Source organism: Artemia franciscana, chromosome 20 (assembly GCF_032884065.1).
Source record: "Artemia franciscana chromosome 20, ASM3288406v1, whole genome shotgun sequence".
Lineage (NCBI taxonomy): Eukaryota > Metazoa > Arthropoda > Branchiopoda > Anostraca > Artemiidae > Artemia > Artemia franciscana.
The window spans coordinates 24,147,199-24,166,606 of NC_088882.1; the positions used below are offsets into that span (position 1 = coordinate 24,147,199).

General features: G+C 35.8%; 1 protein-coding gene across 3 annotated transcripts in view; it reads right to left on the bottom strand.

Moving 5' to 3' along the window:
- The window catches only part of LOC136039940 (uncharacterized), a 113,986-nt gene that overhangs the window by 11,767 nt on the left and 82,811 nt on the right, over positions 1–19,408 (bottom strand). The window contains exon 1 of one of the 3 annotated variants that reach the window (XM_065723940.1): positions 13,068–13,125. The exons of 1 other annotated variant lie outside the window; for it this stretch is intronic. The gene's annotated coding sequence lies outside the window, so the exon portion shown is untranslated. Of the gene's footprint in view, positions 1–12,904; positions 13,028–13,067; positions 13,126–19,408 lie in introns of those variants that run through there. One more of the 3 variants, XM_065723941.1, reaches the window with a different exon arrangement.

Genomic DNA, 19,408 nt, shown 5'->3' on the forward strand with positions numbered 1-19,408 from the left:
TATCTTAAAAATTTCTTTGACCAATCTATCTTTAGTATGTTATGTGACATCTTAGTATGCTTAGTATTTTTAACTGACATGTTTAGTTTGCTATGTGCATAATGTCTTGAAACTTAAGAGAACAACAGAATTTTTTTTGGTTCTTGCTCTTTCTAGCCAGAAGATCACTTTATTTCTCTAGTCTTACCCGTAGGCTGGTCAATCCACCATATAATAGAACAAACAAGACGCAGAATTTCTGCATTTCATCTCAAATGTATTTTACAAACTCCGATTCATTCCCGGATCACAGCAAGTCTTTGAATGTCAGGTTATGAGAACACCATGTCTATTTTGGTATTCAAATCAAATATAAAAGGTCATTTTTTTTTAACTGAAAGAAAGGAGCTGCAATAAAACTTAAAACAAAAAGTAAGTATTCTGTATATGAGGGGAACTGTCCCCTTCCCCATTCCTTGCTTTTTACACTAAAGTCTTAAAAAACTTCGAAAATATTTTTCATTCAAATTCAACAGCGTTTGTGTTCACACGTCGTTCTTAAGAGTTGGGACAAAAAGTCAAACTTTAGTTTAGAGAGCGAGGGATGAGGAAGGGATATTCCCCTCGTATAAGAAATAATTTCTGTTTATTTAAAGTTTTAGTGTTGCTTCCTACTTTCAGGCAAAAAAACTTTTATTTAACCTGTGACCGTTTTCCAAATTATGCAAGGATGTCCCCCTCCCCCTGTAAACCCTGGAAAAGTTCCATGGAAGCTTCCCTTCCCATAAAAAAATCTCCCCACTGAAAATAATTTTACTCCTACAGAAAATTCTCCTCATCCCCCCAAAAAAACCCCGCGAGTTCTCTGGTATGCTTATCTGATATCGTGACTTTCATTTAGATGACCTGACTTTTTGGGGGTTGTTCTTCCCTTTTTCAAAATCGGGCAAATTTTCTCGGTCTCAAAATTTGGAATCAGCATAAGATACAAATTCTTTTGATGTTTTAATTGTTATCAAAATCCCTTTTAATGAGTTTTTGGAGCGATTTGCTCCTTACTTACAGTTTGTTGCCATACTGTTTGATTTGAAAGGCGTTATGCAGCATTCTATATGGTAGCTTTTACCGATTCTATTTTATGCTCGGATGCACTATGGCCACACTTATTGATACAACCGAAATTAGGCACGACTACAGCGCCAATTATGTATGCCCTTCAGGCCCGGATCGACTGGTGCGGGCTTGATTGGAATTTTTTTTCGAGGCCCACTTTTTATATTAAATATGTTCGTAAAATTAAATTCAGTATATATGTCCTTTTCGGCCAACCGTCTAGGGCTAAACAGAAAACAGGTTGTCCTCGTCTGGGGTGGGAGGATGCCATCAAAAAAGATATAAAGGAAACTGGAAATTCTTTGGAGGGTGTCAAGATGGAGGCTTTCAATAGATTGGAATGGAGGAAGAGCGTGGGTAGCTGTGTTGGCCTCAGGTGGTCAAAAAAACGCCGGCCTTGTGGGGAGTGGTTAGTAGTTGATGGTTGCCTTACTTTTATTTGTGGTAGTGCTTATTTGTATACTTTTCGTAGCATTGTGATTTTATATTTTGTAGTTATTCCTGAAAAGGCACTGATAAAAATCAAAATTACTTTTTAGTGGAGCGCAAACGACACTCTAACTTCTAAAGGGTCGAAGGGGGAGTTATCCTCAAATTTATTGGCAGTAAATTATGTTTGCTTTAAAGTGATGATATATTTTGGGATTGAGTTCTAAATTTTGGTTAATTTTTTTTTATCAACAGTAGCTCCGTAGAGTAAATTGTTAATAAATGTTTTATCATAAAATTCCAGATTGATGAGAAAGGACACTACTATTCGTATCATGTTAAAATATGTGTAATTTTTAATCTTCTAGGAGGGTGGAAGCCATCCTGACCTCTCTCTTGAATACACGGAATACGTTCCGTGTATGACAAGGGCTACCCCCTCGTCGATACTCCTCTCTTCACGCAAAGTTTTTTTTAAGAACTTTTGAAAAGGTTCTGATTTTAATTACACAGCCCTTGTATATCGGGAATCGTTCTTAAAGAATTGAGAGAAAGCGTAAAGAGCGGGGTATTGAGGAGAGGGCAGCCTCCCTGACGCACAGATCGTTTTTCTGTTCTTCTTAAGTTTTCAATGTTGCTCCTTACTTTTAGTAGAAATAAAATTGTCTTTATTTATTTGATTTCTGAACGTTTTCCAATTAACCCTAGGAAATCCGCCCCACTCCGAGGAAAGTAATTCGACGAAAAATTACTTTATAGAAAGTTCCTCTCAAGAACAACTTGTCCGCAAAATTACCCCCTGACAATTCCATCATAGCTGCGAATTCCCCCACAAAATTTCTTGAATATGATTTCGCCTGAAAAATAGTCCTTAGTATACTAAGGAGTATACTAGCATACTTAGTATACTAGTATTTTATTTGATGACAGTTTTTTTAATTTAATTCCTGGTCCTTTTCTTAGGTCATATGGGAATCTCCCCTGTGCGCAAAATATTCCCTAAGAGTTCCCCTCCCTCCAATGGAAAGTTTCTTTCGTAGAAAATTTCCCCATGGAGAATTTTCCAAGTGATAATTCCCTCGTGGGAAATCCCCCCCCCATGTTTATTTACGGTAAGGTCTCTTTGGTACAGTCTACATAATGTGAAAGTCTTATGCAGATCAGTCAAAAATTTGTTTTACCCGGAATACATACTCAGTCAATTGCCTGTTTTGGGAGCCAGAGTCACTAGTGTCGACTGTGCAATCCGACGCTCAAGAATAATTTTTTTGGCTCAGTCTGAAGTGACAGTATCGAAACTACCAATCTCCAACATATTTTTGTTTTCTTAGAGGTTTAAACAAGTCTTCATGCCCAGTAAGTTACATCCCTATCAGAGGCAAGAATAGGCCCTTTTAGGGTATCATGAGGGGTTATAACCGAAAATAGTCTCCAGTTTGTCTGGATAGAAATCTGCCTCGCTAAAAACCTTATGAATGACACTTTCAAGCCCATCGGAGAGACGAAATATAAGCACATTTTTGTTCGTTTTGAATCTTTTACTTTTTTTCGTCTGGGTTCAAATCTTCATTTTTTCGGTTTTCAAAGTCGAGTAGCTGCGTAGAACGGAAATATGATGAGTCCCAACTGATTGTAGGTCTCAGGCTGAATTTTCGAATGAAATAATTTGTCGAGTATTTCTATTCATAGGGGTTTCTTGACCCGACATGACTTACTTTATCTTAGGTTTCCTGCCGAGCATTTCTTAGTTTAAAGAGTGACGTATGCCTCCTCCATTCGCTTGAGGCCATGACAAGCGGTTGCACTTCACTCGGTCTGATGTTTGCCATCGTCAGGAATTTGGACAGGCTGTTGGATCATTGATTCTTCGGTTGGTCCAGAGGTCACATTCAACCGGCTTTTGTTAGGTCAAAGTCAAAGATTGTTTTTTCGGCTAAACACAGGAGTATTCAAAGAAGGTGTCCAAACCATCAGAAGTTACGCTCGGCCGCTTGGGTTGAAAAAAAAACCACCACACACCTTCAATTATTTACGGTCCTTTTGACTGGAATACATCGATGGTTTTTAGGGTTGAAGCTGATGCATTCCATGTCTCAGCTCCGTAAAGCATCATAGAGCCGACAGCCTACGAATGTTATCTAAGATCTTTCAAGAATAAATTGTCGGTCTATTTTGGATACTCCCAAATACTCCCTGAGGGGTTTAGCTCGATCCCCCTAGTCGTTCCCAAGATATCATAAATAGGCTAGTTTGGCAACCTAGACGAAAATAGTATCTCTTGACCTCACAAATTCCACATTAGTGGAATGAAGGTTCTACCTAGACTAATAGTGGAAAAACTCTCAGGTATATTAGAAGTAGTATCCAATGCGATACTTCGACAGGTACCCCTTCGATCCCAGGTACCGATTTTTTTTTCTAAATCCTCTGTATTCCTTCAATTAGTCCGAGGACATACCTATCCTTTTGGTCTAAGCGTGCACATATCCTATTGGTCTGAGCACAAACATCCTATTACTTTAAGCGGGCCCTTATCCCATTGCTTTAAGCCGGCCTATATCCCAATGTGCTATTGGAGTTTGTAGTCCCTTGAATACAGTCAAAAACTTATATGAGATTTAATATTTTCTGGGAACAACATATGCATATTTCCTGACGAAACTCTTCAATGGTTACAAGCATGTCCATACACATACAGCGTTATCACAATTTCTGGTTGATCAGGAAATTGTTGAAAATGCTTGCCAGATATTCTTTCTGAAACATTGCCATTAATACAAGCAGCCACAACTCCCATTGTGTATGGTGTTTCAGACAAATATTTTGATATAAACGAATGTTCGTCTTAGTTGTTTTCATAAGATGAAGGGAGCTTAATCTAACAGGTAGTCTAAACGGAATCTTAACAAGGACTGTAATATACAAAAGGATTGTGATCTGCATATTTTGTTGTATACTTAGCGGATGATGACTGTTTCTTTTACAGTTTCCATTTTTAAACTTTTTTGCATTTCCTACAATAACATTAATAATTTATAACAAAAAATAACTCTTGATTTTAAAACATACAAAATGAGGATGATATAAATATGTCAGTCATAATTTTTCTTATAGAAAAATAATGCTCGTAGTGACTTGTTTACTTTTTTTATTGAACTTTGAAACAGAAATTTTTTTCAACATTTTTTTCATGTCTTAAAATCACATTGAATATAGATATAAAAAAATCACCTGTGATATTTTAAAAGTACAAAATGAAGATGATACAAATACATCTATCGTTTGTTTTATATTAGAAGAATAATGTGAATTTTTTTAAACTTGGATATTTCTGAGACTTAGAATTTTCCATACTTTTTTATTCCAGGCTGATGCAAATGAGCTGAAAATGCCGAGGACTTGGGCAGAGGGTTATCCCATTAGAATTGAAATGTCAGGGTGGGGAATGGACGATGATCTATTCAATTGACCTTTTCTAAGTATTATTTAAGTCTGATAAATGTGTTTGATACAGGTTTTCGTAGTGCTTTTTATCGTAAAACAAAAAATTGTATAATTCTCTAAATTTATTTTTGTAGTGACTTTTATTTGCAAATAAAAAACGTGTATCATTCTTCAAATTTACTGTCCTCGAACATAGGATATTATAATTGTTTGTTGAATGGACTGATATCTTCTACAGTTAGTTATATTTTAACATTGAGGGCCTCTGTACCAATTTAAAACTCCATTCAAAGGGGGGTTTCTTTGCGGACCATCACCGTCTGGCAAAACGACACTTTAAAAAAAAAAAAAAAATTCAAAATCGTAATCAAATGTCCTTAGAAAAACCAAAAATCATTTACCATTGCTCCAGTATCTGGCAAGAATCTTACGATAAAATAAAGACTTTTGCGCCAGGCACGAAATTCACAAAGGGACTTGACTTTTTAAATATAATTGAACCAAACTCTTGGTTGATTATTGATGACTTAGCTGAATCCATTGAAGAATGGTCTCAGGAAATGTTACAATTTTTCACTATCCAGTCACATCATGAACAGATTTCCGTAGCCCTAGTTCTCTGCAATCTCTTTCATCAGAGCAAATATATTAGGACAGTTGCTTTGAAATTGTGCCAACTACATCATATATAGGGTTGTTCGTGATTAATGTTCCCTCATACCTTCAAACTGGCAAATATATCCAGGTAAACCGAAATTTCTACTCTCAGCATACAATCAGGCTACAAATAAACCCTATGGTTATATTTTACTGGATCTCAATCAAAACACACCCGAGGATTCACGTGTAATCACTGATATTTTTTGATAATGAAGTTACCGTATATCTGCCAGTAAACAGTAATGAAGGTCTTTAGTTGATATCATGACACTGAAGAAACTACATGAACACCGGCATTTATTCATCGTTCTAGCTAATTCAAAACTGCGGCTTACGAAGGCCATACTCAGACATGTCTTTGACGAGTTTATAAACTCGTCAAATTTCCCCAAAAGTCTTGTTGGCAATAACCATATTTTAAAACAACTAAAGAAATTTAGTCAGATATCAAAGGATGTTTTGAAATCCTTTTCAGAAAATATTAGCACGCAAAGTGACAATGATTTGACGAGAATAGGGGGACACAATCGAAGGCTTCCTAATATCACTGCATCACCCTCACCTGTTAGTACCAAAAAATACAGTGGACACTTCACAACCTCTTGACGTTCACACAATATATGTTGATGACTCCAAGGTCCTACGGGAAATTAAGAGGTCCGGTGATGGAAAACTAAATAATGAAATATTTAATTTACCACAATGAATGGCCCCCAGTGCTAAAACTGACATAAAGTTACAACTCACTCCCTCCATTTTATCTTGAGAAAAAAACTTGATGCATCACCCGATGCAAATGTCAATCTCACCTCGGTAATACCTCATGTACTAAAGCAACAGGTTATGAGTTCTGTTGCTTTAACAATTGAAAGATTAAAAGGCTCTAGAAACAGTATCCAACTGCTCGTTTCCTCACACAATCACCAATCAATGATATTTTGCCACTGGTTCAAGTCCCTACAGTGACTCTTCATTTATCAATGGTGAAATTCCTTCAAAACTTGCTTTGTGTATGTTAAGTAAATGGAATTCCTGTCTACAACTTATCCTTTGATAAATTCTATGAGACACCATATGAATTGACAATGTAACCCCTGAATCAAGATTCACAACTGTTCGGAAATGTTATAACCAATATAGTATTTGTGAAATTCATGGTATTATTGTTTTAGACTTGTCTGGTACCCAAGATATGAGTATTGTCCGAACGGGCACTGTACATTTAGAGTGTACCTTTGCCAAACCGTTTACGGATAGTTTAGCATTGATCTCACTAGATCAATGTGAAATCTATTGGGAAATTACCACCCCCCCCCCAGTAGTGTCCTATTAGACTTGGCACCAGGAACACAAATCAAATAATCGATGTATTTAACTTGGATCAATACCTGTACAAATACAAATCTTACTGCTTACTCTCGGGTTTCCTTGAACATATTCAGAGTACTAACAACACGTTATCATTGTTAATAGTAGTCTATCGACTGTGCAGACGGGGCATTGGCTATGAATATTCCAAACAGCCAAAAATATAGAATTTTTCGATCCTTTTGGTTCACCACATCCATTCTACAAACCTCAATTCAAAATCTTACTGGAAAGGAGTGGTAAATCGATTATTCAAAATCGAAAGCGAGTAAAAGATTTATCAACTAAAAGCTGTAGCTTTCATGCATTACTATATTTTATATTTCGATCTAGTGACTTTACTTACAATGAATTTCTCAACATTTACGTAGATAATCCTCGAATGAATGACTTCATCGTAGAAAATACTTTGTCCTACCTGTATAATATTGATTTCAGTTCCCTAAGATTAAAATGTTTTACGTCTTTGTATATTTGTTTATCAATAAAATATATTTATACTATAAAAAGTCTTCATGTTTTAGATTTCTTCTTCTTCGTCATTTTGGTACTCTTCGACAACGATTAGTGGTGGCAGATCATTGGGACTCAACTTGTACTGATCCTGGCGTGCAAAGTCAGGGTCAAATTTTCTGAATTACAATGGAACTCTATTTTTATTATATCTTTTTGTGAAGTTAATGATGCTAATATGATTCATATTGTAAAATTCACCTGTTTCTATTTGCTTTTTTGAAGTAATGTCACACACACTATTCTCATATAAAGAATCACTTTCTGTAACAGCCAAATAAAAATAATTAGGTTTATAATCATAACTAGTATTTTCCTTACAACAATGACGTAGAAACAATGCTCTCTTGATGTTTTTACAGTTGAAACGTGCTCCAAATTCTTCTACTCAAAACAAATAAAATCCACGACGATATCAATCCTTTAGAAATAATCTAATATTACGTTTAAGGTTTTTTTCCAATCATACCAGGGTATGTATTTTCCCATTGATCACACTTATTATAGTGACAGTTGGAGCATAGGTATCCTCTAGGGTGAGAGTAACAAATATCTTCAACACAGGAGTTAAAATGCTTAATTTGTTCAGCATATCCTGTATGCAATTTACATTGATTGCATAATCTACACTTTTCGTCACAGGCATCAACTGTAGTGCAGTTCTCACATGGTGACCTACAAACCAATGTATTTAAACATATTACTAATGTATTTAGATTTATTGGACATGTGTAATTTTTTTTCACTGTGTGGACTCTTACACCACCAAATAGATACTAACTTGTGAACAATAGGAACGCTCTTTTTACTTCTAGAGAGAAAAGAGTAATCGAGTGACTTTAAAATCAATCACACCTGTTTTGGACATGTTTTGGATCGTGATAATGTCAAGCATTTTTTCATAGAAGATTTTCTTTTGCACGGTTAATATCTGAAATTGATAATTTAGATTCAAACAGATTTCCAATGTCAGAAGATTCCGTAGGATTTTGTGTTTCAATTTTTTTGTTCTAGACACTCCCACTGGTAATTATAGACTAAACTAACAATTGCAAGTGTCTACTTTGTGGACATTCTCAACGCCTATTGGTCCCCTAGAGAGAGGAATAAACTACAGCTAAAATATCTAACCAAAAAAACAAATCATCATAAAACATCTTTATTGTCAGAAATGTAATAATAGAATGATATGCATTTTCAGTCTTTTTTCATGATAAGAGTCAATCCATTGTTCCCAATGTGCTTCATGATTACATTCAATCCAATTTGTAGTCTGGATATATGCATTATATTGACTTTTGCTGCAAAACACAATTGTTCTTCCAACTTATACTCAATGATATAGCATATCGACCAAACATCTCATCCCACTCAAAAGTTGGTCGACAATCATTTCCAATTGCAACTGCTACATTGGGAGCTCTTGTCTTCACATCTTGACTGCCAATTCCTTCAAGGTTTAATAATGTGAAACCACTCATTTTTAAAATATTAGAATTTTTCAACTTAAAACAATGTAAACTAATCAAATGTTTATGTGGATCTGTGAAACTAAGCAGCTCACCATCAAAATACTAATGATCACGTGATAGGTACCATGCACCTAGTCACTTGTGTCTAAAGGCCCATTTCACCAAGATGTAACAGCTGGCAAACATTTCCAAGAATTTACTTATCAACCGGAAATTGTGATAACGCCATATGTGTATGGGGCCGCTTGTAACCTTTGAAGAGTTTTGTCGAAAAAATATGTATATATTGTTCCCAGAAAAGGTTAAAACTCTCCTAGAAGTTTTTAGCTGGATAAGAGTGACCAGCAACTCCAATAGCACATTGGGATTGGGCTGTATTGGGATTGGTTGGGGGGATACGAGGGGTAAGTGACTCCAATGGTACATAAGGATATGGCTGTCTTGGGAATCTTTAATAGCATACTACTATTTGACACATGTATTGTCCCTTATATTCCCTTCCTTTAACTCAAAATGTTAAGTGTTCATGCCCCCAACCCTCGACAAGAGTTAGCTCTTTCCCCATAAGTATTCTTTGAGATGTTACAGATATACCATTTGGATAGCAAGGACACATACTGTCTACCCATTTACCCCTGTCGCCTTCCTCAAGTCAAGATAGCTTCTTGGCCTCATTTACCTTCAACATCCTTGCCAGGCCGCTTGGCCTCAAACATCCCTTGAAAACTTTATTTCAATCTTCCAAGATGTTTCTGAGAGATTGTAGATATACTATTATGGCAACCTACATCGCTACTTTACAAGGAATGTTTTCTAGTTCTACAGAAGTCAATTGTGTCCAAAACGTAAACAAATTTGAGATCGAAACCATAGACACTTACCCACTGGCCCCTCTCTCAAGTCACAATTTAATGTCAGCTTACTCCTCAACACCCAACAACATTTTAATTTGACTTACTGCTCCTAGGATATTGCAGATAGCCTACAGTATTTCGATCACCTGGTAACCCACAATGTCACTTCATTGATCTCGCAAATGCAATTAGGCAATTGCGCTGTTTGTTTATATGGTTTAATTCTTGTTGTAAATAAACATGTATCTATCTATCTATCTATCACTACTTAACTGTGAATAGCTTACAAATTCCATAGAGTATAGTAGTGCAAAAACATGTAGGTGACCAGAGGTATGTCATTTTACCTCTCCCTAGGGCTAAAAAGTATCTTTAGCCCCCTCCCTTCCACTTCTACCTATTCCAACTAAAAGTTCCATATCCACATGGCTCCCTAACACTCCCCGAAAGTTTCAACTTATTACCAAAAGCCATTTCAGTGGTGATAGAGACACGCTATTCTAATAACCTGGTACCACACGGTGTATTTTTTATTTATCTTGCTACCTAGACAGGAATAAATTACAGCTCTTATAGGGGTTCATAGTGCAAAAATGTTTAGGTGGATTAGAAATACAGTATCTTCTGCCTCTACCCCTCTCCCTTCCGTCTCCGACACTACCAATAAGTTTCAATTCCATCCCCAAGCTGTTCTCGAGGTATTCCAGATATGTTATTTTGATACCCTGATTGCACATGGTCTATTTCGTTTTAGTTGTCCCCTCTCCACCAAGAATTGATTCAACAGCAACTTACCCCTTCTCATGAAACATCATGGAAAACCTGGCGAATAACAGCATTAATCATGTGCACTCCATTGCAGACATAGCTTATCCACAAATCCATTACGCTGTGTCACATGTCATAATTACTGTTGCTTCTAATCACTGCATATAACTTCGCAATTTTTTTTCTTCCGTTTTTAGAAAAATGAGATTTTAGTTTACATTTGAAGTCGCTTATCCTTGGTCGTAATTCGTTTATGGGGGAAACCAGGTATCTGACAACTAATCCAGACCGTTTTAGGTAGGCTAATAATCCTCCTAACGCCTGTTGTCATTTGTTTCTCTTTAATCGGGCTTGTTGGATATACATTCTTGAAATGATCGAACGCATTCAGTGACATCTCATTAGCCTTACTACTTAACCATGCATAAACTGTAAGTCGCATATAAGATTTAATTAGGAAAAAGAATTTAACAAATTAGAAATAAAAATTATTCAGTCCCCCCCCCAAAAAAAAGAAAAAGTGAAGTCCCCTCACCCTTCGCTCTCCTTTCCCCTGCAGTACAATGAAGTTTTCACTGAATCCCAGGCGTTTCAGAAATTGACAGATATGCTATTTCAATTACATGGATAGGCTACACATATTGTCTTTCGGCCCACCTCTAGCCCCTCCCCCGCTGAAGTTGGTATTCGATGAATACATGACCACATCCCCAACAATCTCTGAAAGTTTCAATTTGAACCCACAAGCCGTTCCGAAGACATTGCCGATAATTTAAAACTCGGGTTCAGTAACATTTCAGACTTGCTCAGGTACATGTGTTGTTTCTAACGTATAACCTTGTGAAACTGGGAATTTTGGCGTAGCGAATGATCCCTAAAAGCACATTGCTGATCGAACAACCAAGACCAAAGAGGGCACATTTTTCTACTAAAACCTATCTGCAAAAAATGAGCAATTTATATTCAGGCTCATTCCCCATGAGGCTGGCGGGATTTAGTCATTAGGCTTTTCGACGTCTTTGAGCAAAATAATTATCTCAAAATTCTGTTAAATTATTCTACGTGTTGCAGGGGGACTACAACCCGTTTTCAGGCCCCCTGCCACTCCCAAAATATAATACTTAACTTTTGGTACGATTAAAGAAAATTTCGTGCCAAGCGCTTACCTAACACCAAACGTCGCCACCCCCTTTTTCGTTATGAAATCTACTTAGAAACAAATGATACTCAGCATTATTTAGTGCAGAGGGTAGAGCAGAGGTATAGGAATAGGGCTGCTGGTTGCCTTCGAATCACACTACTCTTAAAAGGACGCTAAAAATTCCATTTATAATTAAATGAGCCTCCTCCCATGTTTCTATGGCCACCACTTCCATACAAAGAAGCCAGCAAAAAAAAAAAAATACATTGAAGGTACATGGCTCCTCACTCCCTGCCCCTGATTAAACTTATCTGAGAGTCATGAGAAATTTGCATAAATAAGGGTTCTTGCCCCCGGAGCAGCGCGGATATCTCTGAAGGCACGCTTATTGAGCTTTTCGACTATTAAAATAACAAACAGGAAATTTTGACCTGATCCCATCGGGGTATTGCGTTGTTCGGAGCAAAAATGGCACTGAAACAGCATTACTTACCCTCCAGTCTCTTTCAGCACTTAATTTTCAATCAGTCAGTTTTCTCACAAGCAGGCATGCACCTAAGAATCTTTTCGGGGAGGGGGAAATTATAAAGCAAAAAACATCTCATTTGATAATTTGAATAAAAAGCATCAATAATTTTTAAAACAATTTAAGATTTCGGTGGAGGGGGAAGCCCTCGAGATCTAACCCCGCTGCGTATGTCCTTTCTCCCTAGTTCCCATGGCCATCTCTTCCACGCAATAATAATATAGGGAAGGTATATCAATCATACTTGTACAGGGGAGGGCTGGAGGAGGATTATCTGAGATTAGTTTTAGAAATGTCAAGGCCTAAAAATTTGCTCTTTTGTTTTGACCTCCCACCCGGGTCTAAGGAAAAATCATATGTAGCTGTATACAGCTACATATGTACAGCTATGTATATAAATATTCGTATATTGTGCAATGGTATGCAAATGCACCAACAAGAGGGCTCAATTTTACTAGGCTCGTAGAAAACATTTTTAGAGATAGATGAGCTACCAGTCTCCTGGTCCTCTCAAATTAAATTGCATTCCACGCAGCTACTAAGCAGCACTAGTTACAAAAGTTTACTCTCAATGAGGATAAATTAAAAATAGAAACATCTAACAATTTCACAAGACCTACGACAGTTGAAAAATTACCATCCCAGGAAGGTGGTTCGTCTCACCCAGCCATAACAAAACAATCTCGTATCCTTGGTGAATATTATGAATTAAATGCTTCCCTCACTTATAGGTTACCCATATACTCGTCGTCAATCTCTCCCCACATCCCTTAAATAAATGTAGTCTAATCAATACAAACCAGCAAATGTTCAAGTATCAGTATAGCATCCTAACACCAAAGCATTTAAAATTAGACTAAACTTTACCTATATGCGAGTTACCATTAAGAGAGGGTCAGCAACCCTTTACCCAAGGCTAATGAATCAAAAACCACCCTTTGCTGTGTTCATCGAATAATTTCAACAATTATGTGAATTACCTGACATACTTTTTATTCGGGGGATCACAGTCTGTCTCATGTAGTCTTAAAATAAGTGGAGTATAAATGATTTAAATCATCTGTAAGTTTTTACATCCAAAATGCTCGAATTGAATTTGATTCCTGATTGAAAATATCCAAGCCTGACCTAATTTAACCACGGAAGTTTATGTAAATAAAGATGTTTATTTAGACAGCCAATGTTTTTCTGTGAATATTATCACAGCAATCTCAGGCTACATCGTCACGTAACCTAAGTAAGTGAATTCCTGATTTTACACAGAATTATCCGTAATTTAGTATTCAATATGGAAAACACTATATGCGTATATAATCATTGAAGAGGCTTCTCAATTGCTATGAGTTCGATAGATAGATAGATAGTTTAATTTAGCCCACCATCAAAGCAACAACATGGCGGTGTATAAAGAAAAAACAAAAAGGCGAAAAACAATACTTCAAGATTAAACGATAATAGATTGCATTCACTATTTACATTCATAGCTTGTATATGATGTGCAACGGCAGGAAATCATAAAGGTGCTCAAGGGCAACTTTTCTAGCATTAATTTCCTGTTCTGCCACAGCTTGGCGGGGATTTGGAATTTGATAGCTATTCAAAAGAAATGAGCTCAAAAGAAAGACATAACGCGGACCTAACTTTCAGTCTCTCTGTTTCTGTGAACCGTTCCCAAAGCGGGGAAAGGTAAAGGATGTGTGGTAATGACACTGTTCTGTACAGTCTCGCCAAAATTTGCCGATTGTAAGAATACTTCAATGGGGCTAGTTTAGTATACCTCACTCGCAGGTTAGACACAATGGTATCAAGGCAAAGAGCTCTTGTACTTTTCGTATCTTGGCCATACATAAGACCTAAATATTTGAGCGAAGGAGACGGTGCAATAATAGCACCATCTACGGATACAGTTGGATATGAATCACCTTTTTGATCATAGGTTTTTGGCTATATAGGATTGAGGAAAGCATACAGCATTTCAAGACTAAATATACTTTCGGCATCCAGTTAAAAGTTTTGCGAAATGCTTACCTGTCTCCCAAAGTAAATCAAATAGTCATTCAACCACGAGGATAGAATGTGAATCAAGACATAATTTACATAAGAAGAGAAATGTGCTTAAGATTCTAAAATTGTTTCGTATGGCATTTCTGTTTTGTTGGAATATCAACGAGGAATATCATTCTTGCTTTTTTAGTGGCATTCACTAATAAACTTTTTCATTGGAAATTAGTTATTTGGATAATCTTGAATTATTTGGGTCACATCTTCAAACTGTGTTTTGACAGCTCTGAAATATCTATGGGGTTGCGATTCCAGAAATCCAGAACAATAACCTTTTCTTCGAAGGTAAGGTTTAATGATAATGGGCCAAGAGGGCACCAACGGGACGTTCTTTACAGTTTATTAACAGTAACTGTTTAATTAGCATAAGAAACTTACTTGCACAGTATAAATGTATATCTATATATCTATATATATAAAAATAAGTTGTCTGTGTGTGGATCTGTGGATCTGTGGATCAGGTGACGTCACCTGAAAAAACTGGATCAGGTGACGTCAAAACTGAAAAAACTAAAAAAAGGCAAAAACTACAAAAAAAACTAAAAACTAATAAAAAAAATAAAAAAGCTAAAAAACTAAAAAAACTAAAAAAAACTAAAAAAAGGTAAAAAACTAAAAAAACTAAAAACTAAAAAAAACTAAAAAAAAGGAAAAAACTGAAAAATAAGCTAAAATAAAGGTAAAAACCAATAAAAAACTAAAAAAAAAACTGAAAAAACTAAAAAAAGGCAAAAACTACAAAAAAAAACTAAAAACTAATAAAAAAGTAAAAAAGCTAAAAAACTAAAAAAACTAAAAAAACTAAAAAAAGGTAAAAAACTAAAAAAAATAAAAAATAAAAAAAAACTAAAAAAAAGGAAAAAACTGAAAAATAAGCTAAAATAAAGGTAAAAACCAATAAAAAACTAAAAAGAAAAAAAGGAAAAAACTTAAAAAAATTTTCATCTAAAAAACTAAAAAAAACTAAAAAAGGTAAAAACTAAAAGAACTAAAAAAGAAAAAAATAAATGACGACACTCAAAGAGAAAGCGACCAGGACAAAAGGAATGTTCGATTAGCAATCAACAAAGCACCGGGACACAGGGAGTATAAATGACGACCAGGACATAAGAAAAAAAAAAACTAACAAAACTAAAAAGAAGGTAAAAACTACAAAAAAACTAAAAAGAAAAAAAAACTAAAAACTAATAAAAAAACTAAAAAATCTAAAAATCTAAATAAACTAAAAAAGAAAAAAAAAGGAAAAAAATAAAGGAGAAAAACAAAACTAAAAAACGAATGTATATACAGACCGGGACACCGGGATACAAATGACGACCGGGACACAGGGAATATAAATGACGACCGGGACACAGGGACACAACTACAACGGGGACACCGGGGGAAACAGGGGGATATAAATGACGACCGGGACACCGGGACAGGGAATGGTCGATTAGCAATCACCATCAACAAAGCTCAAGGGCAATCATTAGAATCATGAGGTATAGATCTGAATACAGATTGTTTTCCCATGGACCATTATATGTTGCATGTTCAAGAGTCGGTAAACCTGAAAATCTATTTATATGCAAAGACAATGGGACAGCAAAGAATGTTGTATATTCGCAAGTTTTACGTAGTTAAAACCATATATATATATATATATATATATATATATATATATATATATATATATATATATATATATATATATATATATATATATATATATATATATATATATATATATATATATATATTCACAGGTGGGACATAGGGACACAACTACAATGGCGCGTAACTATTATGGCGCGTAACGACTTACGCGCGCGGGGGGGCTTGGGGGGGGGGGCGCGAAGCGCCCCCACCAACTAGGTGTTGGGGTGGCGCGAAGCGCCACCCCAACAGCTAGTATATATATATAAATAAGTTGTTTGTCTGTCTGTTGACTGACGTCATGTTTGTGTGTCGACTGACGTCATGTTTGTCAACTGACGTCATTATAAGGATTTAGCATTATGCCATCATGAAGTTGTTTGTCGACTGACGTCATGTTTGTCGACTGACGAAATTACAGACCGGGACACAAATGACGACCGTGACAACGGGACACATGGAATATAAATGACGAACGGGACACTCAAAGAGAAATTACAGACTGGGACACCGAGACACAAATAACGACCGGGACACAGGGAATATAAATGACGACCGGGACACAGGGAAACAACGGAGACGCTGGAGGACACAGGGGGGATATATAAATGACGACCGGGATATAGGGAATGTTCGATTAGCAATCCCCATCAACAAAGCTCAAGGGCAATCATTAGAATAATGAGGTATAGTTCTGAATAAGGATTGTTTTCCCAATGGACAATTATATGTTGCATGTTCAAGAGTCGGTAAACCTGAAAATCTATTTATATGCACAGATAATGGGACAGCGAAGAATGTTGTATATTCGCAAGTGTTAAAATATATATATATATATATATATATATATATATATATATATATATATATATATATATATATATATATATATATATATATATATATATATATATATATATATATATGTATATATATCTATATTCACAGGTGGGACACAGGGACACAACTACAATGGCGCGTAACGACTTACGCCCGCAGGGGGGTTTGGGGGCGCCCCCAACAACTAGGTGTCGGGGTGGCGCGAAGCCCCACCCCAACAGCTAGTAGGCCTATAATGTAATGATAATTAGGTTCCAAAAATAGGACAGATTCATTTTTATAAGGATTCACTCCAATCAATTTTGATCGTATATGTAATACTGCCTGTATACCAGCCCTTCATAAAAATTCATCATTAAGCAAGCGCGAAGGCAGACCGAACAAAAAGTACATGATTCTCGTAAGTTCCAAAATCTTTCAACGGAAAAGACCAATCCATGAAGAAATACATAGTCCTTACTATGTCCCATTACATTTCCTTTGAGAATATAGATGCTTTTACCCCTTTTCATTTCTCAAATCCCAACTGTGAATAAAAGTATGCTTTCATTTGAAAAAATCTTTAGCAAATCGTAAAGCACTAAAGTTCTAGTCGTTAATAATGCATAGGGGGACTCGTTCCTTATCCTTCCTGAGAAATGACCCCTGGATAACACCCTAAATCGTTCCTGTTACATTGGAGATAAGTCCATTTAACTCCCTGGATGTGCATAGTGTCTTTTAGCTTAGTTTAAAATACCTCTTATACATTTCTTGGAAGTTTCATCTTCATTTCCTTAGCTGGCCCTGAGATGTTCCAGATATGTCTTTTAGAGACCCAGATGTAAATAATTTCTATTGATTCAATCCAATGTCTTCTTCAATATCCTCCGAAATCTCTGAACTTAATATCCTTTGCCGTTTCTGTAATATTGTTCCTGTGCCTTTTTCACAATATGGATGCAATATGGATGACTATGCTTTAGCTCAACACTCCCCTTAACATTTTGTGAAACTTCCAGTTTAGTAATCTTAAGTCATTCCTGAGAAAGACAGGTAAATCTCATGGATAATCCCTTGCGACAACCTGGAGGCACACATTGTCTTTTGGTGTAGTTCCACATTCTATTCAAAATGCCATTGAAGTTTTAACCCTTAATCGCTCCTTAGATATTGGATATAAACCCTTTTGACAGTTTGGGTGCATATAGTGTAATTTTTACTTAGTTCAACATCCTGCCCAACATGCACTGAAAGTTTCAAGTTCATACCATTGTCGTACATGACACATCTTACAGATAAATTTTTTTTATGCTGCCTTTCGATTTATTTCAGCCCCCCTCCTGAAAGTTTAAACAAAATACCCTTAGCTATTCATGAGATTAAACAGATGCGCACTTTTGACAACCTTTATGCACATATTGTCTTTACACTCAGTTCAACAATCCTCTGAAGATTTTTTGAAAGGTTGAGCTTAATATCCTTAACCACTACCAAAATATTATAGATCCGCCCTTTGACAATACTGATACACATAAGGATGTTTAATTTATTCTAATATAATTCTTAGTATTTCACGAAATTTTTACCTTTGTACTCATAGCCAATCTTGGAATACTGCAGGTTCACCCTTTTAACAACTTGAATGCACCCAGTATCCTTAGATTTTGCTCAATAAATTCTTTATATTCTTTAAAGTTACAACTAAATACTCCTTGCCCTTCCTGTGATATTTCAGATACATTATTTTGACAATCTGGATGTGCCTAGTGTTTTTTAATCCCCCTCAACGTTCCCTTACAGCTAAAATTCAATATTACTTATCTCCCTATAATTCAAAGTACATACGATGAAAAAATGTTTTCATTCGCTAATCCCCGTTTCTCTAAAGGTTTTTTTTTCTGTTGTATGATTACTATTATGGCAATCTTAATGTGTAATTATAAATCCACATTTCTATATAAGAATTTTGGAAATCTTCAGCATTTAACTACGCCGGGAATAGATACACGAAATAATATGGCAATCCAAAGCATTGGAACCCAACGGCAACGACAGTGCCTGTTTGCAGTTAGTGAAAGTTCTTCTTTTAGTCTAAGCAACTTTCTATTTTATTCAAATACTTTGCTTCATTTAGAAACGATATTCTGGCATCTCAGAATGCTCAGCTTATTTTTATTATTACAATTTTCTGAACCCTAACCCTTACAAGATTTTGTCGGAGTCTGTTATTTCATTTCGGGTGTCTAGAAAGATAGTAGAAAATGATTCTTAAACTCCTCAACATAAATATAGGATCGCACAAAATATACGGGACAGGGTTAATATTTAAATTTTTGTTAATTAATTTTGGAAGCAAAGGATGAGCTGAAAATAATTGTCTATCATTTTATTTAGCACTTCTTGGTTGAGGATGTCATTTTAGTCAAATGGTTCACTTCGTTGCTTGATTTTTTTTCTGTATCGGCCTGAGAATGTTTCTACTGTAACTATGATTTAAAGCTTTGCTTATCATCACACCTTTGGGGTTTCCACAGCTTGGTCTTATTTTAATCAGATGTCTGTCTATTTTGAAAGTCCTGACAAATAATAGTAGTTACACAAAGAATCTTGCACGAGTAAT